The following is an 8,117-nucleotide window of genomic DNA, read 5'->3' as shown; positions in this document are numbered from 1 at the left end:
TATTATATTCCTTATCTCAGTCATTCGGGCTCTGCCATTTGGCGACAATAAGTCCGCCTGGCCACGTTCACAATAGAGGTCGCCCCTGTCCCTCGATTTGGCTCTTGCTGTTTTCTCAGCTGAAGAGGGCAAACAGGCTGTTAGAAATGTTTCTTGTTTTCCAGGATCTTATCAGGAGTTCATGTCTAAAGCCAGACACAGAAGGGAGGCTCCATTTCTTTTTTTTTTTTTCTTCCCTTCTCACTCCACCCCCCCCCCCATTGTTTTTCATTGAACTGACAGGAACTGAGAGTCCCCCTGCCTGTCCCTCTGGGGAGCAAAACGGATTCTATTCTGTTTTTCAGATGTATCCCTTACCACCACAAGGTTTACCCTGAAATGAATGTGCCCTACATTTACACTAAGGTGGTCCCTCAGAGTCGAAAATGAGCCGGTTTTAAGTGGAGACCTTTGGGTGTGACCACTGCTCTCTACCTCATGGAAATGCACAGGCCCTTGGAGGAAGGAAACTCCTTTGCCTGGAGTTCACACAAACCAGCAGTTCCCACTTACAACTGCCTGGCAGGGTAGGTTGAACGTTGGTGTGGGACACAGGCAGAAGCCACAGCCATATCTTAAGAATTCTAGTGATTGTGGCCAACCCCCGACCTTCTACTTAATCAGGCTCAACCTCTGAAGTTGATCTGATGGGACAGAGGTTCTGTCCAGGTGCTCTGTGCCCTATGGAAGTGACCCCCAGATGATAACATTTTAAGAGAGGCAGTCATTTCACATGTAAAACCCTAAACACAGGAGTTACATAGAGCTTTATTATAGTTCATGAGCAGAGGGGCCTCACTACTCAAAATGACTTCATCTTGGCACTCGGACTTAGGCCCTCCTCGGTAGAGTCACAACACAAGTCATCCCACTTAAATTCCCTTCAAGAACACCAGAGTCAGAAAGCAGTACTGCTCCACTCAACAGCAGCTGTGGTTTTGCCAGACCATGTCAGCCTCAGCCCACAGCTCCACCTCTGATCAAAGAGCCTATGCTCCTGCCTCATCTTTCAGTGCTCAAGCTGTTGGCTGCTTGGGCTCTCACACTGAGAAAGGATATTTGTAGGCTATGAGAAACCTTCCAGATTCCTTCCTTTCAGGCTCTGTAGGATGGCCTTGTTGTTGGACTTCTCTGCAGGGTCACACCCTTGGCTATGTATGATGAGACCCTCCTACTCCCAAGCTTAGTCTAGGGTACCCACTTGATGTTCCTGAAGAACTTGCCAAAGGTCTCCTCTGTAGTGTCTCCATGCCATAGCGATATATCTTTGCTCAAGAGTTAAGTCCTTGAAAGAAAAATCTCTGTTGTCTGGGTCATACTTGCTCCCAAACCCTAATATTTCTTTTCCTGCTTGCTGCTTCCTAACAACTTGAGACAGCAGGGTTTTTCTCTGTTGACTGGCTCTGAGAAAGGAGATTATAATAAACAGGTTTTTAAAAACAGTCAGGAGTCCAGGCAATGGTGGCACACGCCTTTAATCCCAGCACTTGGGAGGCAGAGGCAGGCAAATTTCTGAGTTCAAGGCCAGCCTGGTCTACAGAGTGAGTTCCAGGACAGCCAGGGCTACACAGAGAAACCCTGTCTCAAAAAAACAACAATAACAACAACAACAACAAAAACCAGAACCAAAACCAAACAAAAAAACCAGCCAGGAAGAGACTTTCCCCAGCTTTTGTGTTTCAAAAGCATCGTCTATCAAGGAAGTCAAAAAGACCCACAGGAAAGACAGAACAATTGGCAGAAATGTCATGGATAAGCAAAGGTCTGAGTTCAAAGACAGTCTGGCCTATAGAATGAGTTCTAGGACAGCCAGGGCTGCACAGAAAAGCCCTGTCTCTAAAACCAAACCAAACCAAACAAACAAGCAAAGTAAAACAACCAAAATCCCCAAAAACAGAATAGAGAGAGAGAAGAGGAGGAAGAAGAGAAAGAGGATGACGAAAAAAAGAGGAGGAGGAGGAGGAAGAGGAGGAGGAGGAGGAAGAGGAGGAGGAGGAGGTGGTAGAGGAAAGAATCAAGTCCAAGGCAGTGTGTGGCATTTCACCTCCAGGGCCATCAGTGACTCACAGCAGAAGTGGTCACCTGTGTCTGGGAGCCACACCACTGCTTGTCCTTTGGCATCTGGCCAGGACTGCCTAGGACATCTGGTAGCTTTCTTCTCAATGACTATTAAGCAAGGATGACAACTACCCTTGTCCCTAGACATTGCTACTCGTTGACTGGACTTATACAACTGGTCAACCCAAAAGTGCAGTGTCTTGAGATGCTTGCAAATTCCAATGGAAGCTGGCATTCTTGGACATCTGACAACTTAATGACGGGGACGGAAAAATTCTTTTTATTCACCCTTGAAGGCTGAATAAGGGTTTTAAAAACAGTCAGGAGGATGGGCAATGGTGGCACATGCCTTTAATCCCAGCACTTGGGAGGCAGAGGCAGAGGCAGGCAAATTTTTGAGTTCAAGGCCAGCCTGGTCTACATAGTGAGTTCCAGGACAGCCAGGGCTACCCCTTAAGCCCCACCCCTGTAAAACTCAGTCCCACCCTGGTCTTCCTCAATGAAGAACATGAACTATTTCCCACTGAACTAATCGAGCTGTCTACCCGTCGTATTGTTCTAACATGTGTTGCATTCCTAGCCTGTCACTTAACTGTGACATTAATACTCATCTTGGCCACTTTCAGTTTTCTATATTTCCATATCCTTCACCATAAAACACTGACCTCACAGCTCCTGGGTCAGGATTTTTTTCAGGCTTAATCTCCATTCTTTACTGAGATCTACTCTCAGCGTCTTAACTACCACCTTCATCGTTAGCACTTCAGGTCCATATCCCTCAGACCCCAAGTGTCTAGCAAACTGAACTCCTCCATCTTGCCTAAGACAGAGTGAGTTACAGGTAAAATGGAGGCCACAGCATTCACACCATAAAGAGATCATCTACCTGGGATGAGGCGTGGCACCATATTAGAAGTTGAATATTTGGGCTGGAGAGATGGCTCAGAGGTTAAGAGCACTGACTGCTCTTCCAGAGGTCCTGAGTTCAATTCCCAGCAATCACATGGTGAGTTGCTCACAGCCATCTGTGATGGGATCAGATGCCCTCTTCCAGTCCTGTGTGTCTGATGATGGCTAGACTGTACTCATATGAAATATATAGATAGATAGATAGATAGATAGATAGATAGATAGATAGATAGATAACTGAATCTCTCTTAACCAAAATGCTTGAGATCAGAAGTGTTTCTGATTTAGGATCTTATTCTCCCTTTATAATTTGGAACATTTATGTATATAATGTTATCCAAGAAAAGAAACTTTAAATTTATTTGTTTCATATACGCCTAATACACAGTCTAAAAAATAAGTTCATACAATGTCCTTAATGATTTTGCGTGTGAAGCCAAGCTTGTGTATGCTGACCCATCAGAAGGCACAAAGTCACCACCACTTCAGCCATCCCTGTGGACCATCTGTGGCTGATTAATACCACTCTCTTTCCTAACTCTCAGTGTCCAATAAACAAGCTTTCCCGTGTTTACTGTTGTTCTAAGTGTGGCAGATCACAAAGAGTCAGGATACAAGGACTGGTTCTCTTTCTTAACCTGTAACTTTCTTTAAACTGCAACCTCACCAAACGGACTTTCATTAAATAACAGAGAATGCCGTCCCAAATTCTCTTGACCTTCCGTGAAGAACAATTTCCACCACTTTTTGGTTCTCCTCAACTTCTCCCATGTGTCGTCCAGGATCCTGTCCCCAGGACTTCATCGCCAAAGGATCCACTTAATGAGTTTTCCCTAAGAATTAATCCCAGAGAGTAGATGCTCAAACTCAGAAGTTTTTATTATTACACGCAATCTCTCATGTTTGCTTTTTACTTAAAAGAGAAATCCTGAATAGTTATATCATTTTCCTGTGTGTATGGGGGGTTGGGGGGAGGGGTTCCTTTCATGGTATATCATCCTCATAATGGCACCCTCTCTCTTCCTATACACATAGATTACTGTAGCTCTCAGACCTCACCAGAGAGGTTTCCTTGGGAACCTCTTGGGAAGACACAAGATGTTTGGAGAGAATATATGTAGGACTCAACAGTGACGGGGAGTTTGCATAGCTAGCTGTGCCATGCTTTATTGGTCTTTGCTTTGTTGAAAGGCACAGCAGAGAACTCCTAGCTTTCTGGCTGGTCCTTGTCGCTCCTGCTGACTAGTGCCAATTTGGTGGAGGCCTGGCAGTTTCTGCTGGATCATACTGCCATTACTGATTTATGTTTAGTGACACTTTTGAACTGGACTGTTGGTATCCTGACAGAGATTGGAATCACCCCCAAAGAACTACTTCTAAACAGGTCCACATCCCCTTGTCCTATTTACCATTTTTTTCTCCCCTATTTTTGTATGGGTTAGAATGGGGTCCCACGTCCAACCCAGGGCTCAGGCCGCTGGGTAAGGCAAGACTGTATGGATCCCACTCCGCTGCCAGTTGGGAGTTGGTAAGAAGCAACAGGACCCTGCTGAGGGTAGGGAAACACAAGTCTGAGGTCCCCACGGAACTGCCAGAATTGGCTCAGGGTCCCTGGGCCTGCATGAAGGCCAAGGACGACAGGTTTTCAGGCTCTTGGACACCCCAGATGCTGCTGGATGTTGTGGGAGAGCTGAGAACAGAGTGCCTCCCCCCACCGTCCCCAGGCTGGCTCTAGCCCAGGGCTGAAGGGAAAGGGGCAGGAGGAGAGCTCTGGCTGGTTTTTGAGGGGAGGAGTGTCCTTGGCTTGTTCAGAGGAAGCCATGTCTGGGGAGGCAGAGGCCTCCTTGTGGGAGGTTAGATGTGGCTCCTTAGAGGAAGACCTGCTCCGTTGCTCCTGCACAGTGGATCCTGATGAGAAGAGGCAATCTATGGTTTTAAGGCTTTTATTGTCATGGCAGGAAGGGGGAGCTAAGAGGGAAGTAGAGGCAGAGAGAAAGGCTGAAAGAAGGAGAGAGTAGAGAAGCAGAGGCCAACCATGGCCATGTGGAGAGAGGGAGGAAGGGAATGCATAGAGGGGTTTGGGAGAGCAAGGGAGGGAAAGGCAAGAGCAAGAGAGGGAGGAGGGGCAGACAGCCCCTTTTTTAGTGGGCCAGGCCTACCTGGCTGTTGCCAGGTAACTGTGGGGGTGGAGTCCAGACAGAAGACCAGAGACTTGGGGCATTGCCCTACATGACCGATGGCCACAAAATTATGAAGCTGGGGCTTCGTGTCAGGAACCTAGTGTCTAGGAGCATTGCAAATGGGCCTTCTGTCCCTTGCAGGAACACCTGCTGGGTCTCCAGGGTTTAAACCTAGCTTACCCAGAAAACAGGTTGTGTTTCATGGTTCCACACCTTTGGACTGTGGGCTAGAAGGGGGGGGGGTGAAGCATTTGAGAGCCCTTATTAAAGTGGGTTTTAAGAAATCTATGCCTACTCTTGAGTCACCCCCCCCCCCCCCGCACGAAGCCTAGGCTTGCCGTGCGAGTCGGATGTGGTCCGGGCCCACCACCCTACTCTGTACTACTATTCAGCTTTCCCATCAAGATGCCAAAGGAAGTGCACCATGGAGAGGAGGAGGTGGAGACCTTTGCCTTTCAGGCAGAAATTGCCCAGCTCATGTCCCTCATCATCAACACTTTCTATTCCAACAAGGAGATTTCCCTCCGAGAGTTAATCTCTAATGCTTCAGATGCCCTGGACAAGATTCCGTATGAGAGCCTGACAGACCCTTCCAAGTTGGACAGTGGGAAAGAGCTGAAAATTGACATCATCCCCAACCCTCAGGAGCGCACGCTGACTTTGGTGGACACCGACATTGGCATGACCAAGGCTGACCTCATTAATAACCTGGGAACCATTGCTAAGTCTGGCACAAAGGCATTCATGGAGGCTCTGCAGGCTGGTGCAGACATCTCCATGATCGGGCAGTTTGGTGTCGGATTCTACTCTGCCTATCTAGTGGCAGAGAAAGTGGTTGTGATCACGAAGCACAACGACGATGAGCAGTACGCCTGGGAGTCGTCAGCGGGTGGCTCCTTCACCATCCGGGCAGACCACGGTGAGCTCATTGGCTGGTGTACCAAAGTGATCCTTCACCTCAAAGAAGACCAGACAGAGTACTTAGAGGAGCGGAGGGTCAAGGAGGTGGTGAAGAAACACTCGCAGTTCATAGGCTATCCCATCACCCTCTATTTGGAGAAGGAGTGGGAGAAGATCAGTGATGATGAGGCAGAGGAGGAGAAAGGCGAGGAGGAGGAAGACAAGGAGGAGGAGGAGAAGCCTAAGATTGAAGATGTGGGGTCTGATGAGGAAGACGACAGCGGCAAAGACAAGAAGAGGAAAACAAAGAAGATCAAGGAGAAGAACATTGACAAGGAGGAGCTGAACAAGACAAAGCCCATCTGGACCAGAAATCCGGATGACATCACTCAAGGGGAGTATGGGGATCTCTATAAGAGCCTCACCAATGACTAGGAGGACCACCTGGCAGGCAAGCACTTCTCTGTAGAAGGTCAGCTGGAATTCAGGGCATTGCTCTTCATTCCCCGGCAAGCTCCCTTTGACCTTTTTGAGAACAACAAGAAGAACAACAACATCAAATTGTATGTCCGTCGTGTGTTCATCATGGACAGCTGTGATGAGCTGATACCTGAGTACCTCAACTTTATCCGTGGTGTGGTTGACTCCGAGGACTTGCCCCTGAACATCTCCCAGGAGATGCTGCAGCAGAGCAAGATCCTGAAGGTCATCTGCAAGAACATTGTCAAGAAGTGCCTGGAGCTCTTCTCGGAGCTGTCTGAAGACAAGGAGAACTACAAGAAGTTCTATGAGGCCTTCTCCAAGAATTTAAAGCTTGGAATTCATGAAGATTCCACTAACCGTCGCTGCCTCTCTGAGCTCCTTCGCTATCACACCTCTCAGTCTGGAGATGAGATGACTTCCCTGTCAGAGCATGTGTCTCCCATGAAGGAGACCCAGAAGTCCATCTACGAGATCACTGGTGAGAGCAAAGAACAAGCGGCCAACTCTGCCTTTGTGGAGCATGTGCGGAAATGGGGCTTCGAGGTGTGTATGTGACTGAGCCTATTGATGAGTACTGTGTGCAGCAGCTCAAGGAGTTTGATGGGAAGAGTCTGGTCTCGGTGACTAAGGAGGGCCTGGAGCTACCAGAGGATGAGGAAGAGAAGAAGAAAATGGAGGAGAGCAAGGCAAAGTTTGAGAATCTCTGCAAGCTCATGAAGGAGATCTTGGACAAGAAGGTTGAAAAAGTGACAATCTCCAATAGGCTTGTGTCTTCACCCTGCTGCATTGTGACAAGCACCTATGGCTGGACAGCCAACATGGAGTGGATCACGAAGGCCCAGGCACTGCCAGACAACTCTACAACGGGCTACATGATGGCCAAAAACACCTGGAGATCAACCCTGACCATCCCCTCGTGGAGACCCTGCGGCAGAAGGCTGAGGCAGACAAAAACGACAAAGCTGTCAAGGACCTGGTGGTGCTGCTGTTTGAAACTGNTCTGCTCTCCTCTGGCTTCTCACTTGAGGATCCCCAAACCCACTTCAACCGAATCTACCACATGATAAAACTAGGCCTGGGCATCGATGAAGATGAGGTCACTGCAGAAGAGCCCAGTGCTGCTGTCCCTGATGAGATCCCCACCACCACCACTGGAAGGTGATGAGGATGCCTCTCGCATGGAAGAAGTGGATTAAAGCCTCCTGGAAGCCCTGCCCTCTATATAGTATCCCCGTGGCTCCCCCAGCAGCCCTGACTGGCCTGACTCACCTGACTCTGCTCATGTCTACAAGAACCTTCTATCCTGTCCTGTGCCTTAAGGCAGGAAGATCCCCTCCCACAGAATAGCAGGGTTGGGTGTTGTGTATTGTATTGTGGGTTTTTTTGTTTGTTTTATTTTGTTCTGAAATTAAAAGTATGCAAAATAAAGAAGATGCAGTTTTATACACACACACACACACACACACACACACAATCACAAACAAAGAAAAGAAAAAAAAGAAAAAAAGAAATCTATGCCTATGGTACCAGAGAAGGAGTTAAGAGTTT

General features: G+C 48.0%; 1 pseudogene across 1 annotated transcript; it reads left to right on the top strand.

The window, feature by feature from the left end:
• The first annotated feature begins 5,591 nt into the window (after nt 1-5,591).
• On the top strand, nt 5,592-7,819 carry LOC110326530 (annotated as a pseudogene). Its single transcript, XR_002380786.2, has one exon. The product of XR_002380786.2 is annotated as a heat shock protein HSP 90-beta pseudogene (transcript).
• The last annotated feature ends 298 nt before the right edge of the window (nt 7,820-8,117 follow it).

This window comes from Mus pahari, chromosome 9 (genome assembly GCF_900095145.1).
Source record: "Mus pahari chromosome 9, PAHARI_EIJ_v1.1, whole genome shotgun sequence".
In the NCBI taxonomy this organism is placed as follows: Eukaryota; Metazoa; Chordata; class Mammalia; order Rodentia; family Muridae; genus Mus; species Mus pahari.
This window is presented reverse-complemented; position numbering and strand designations above follow the sequence as displayed.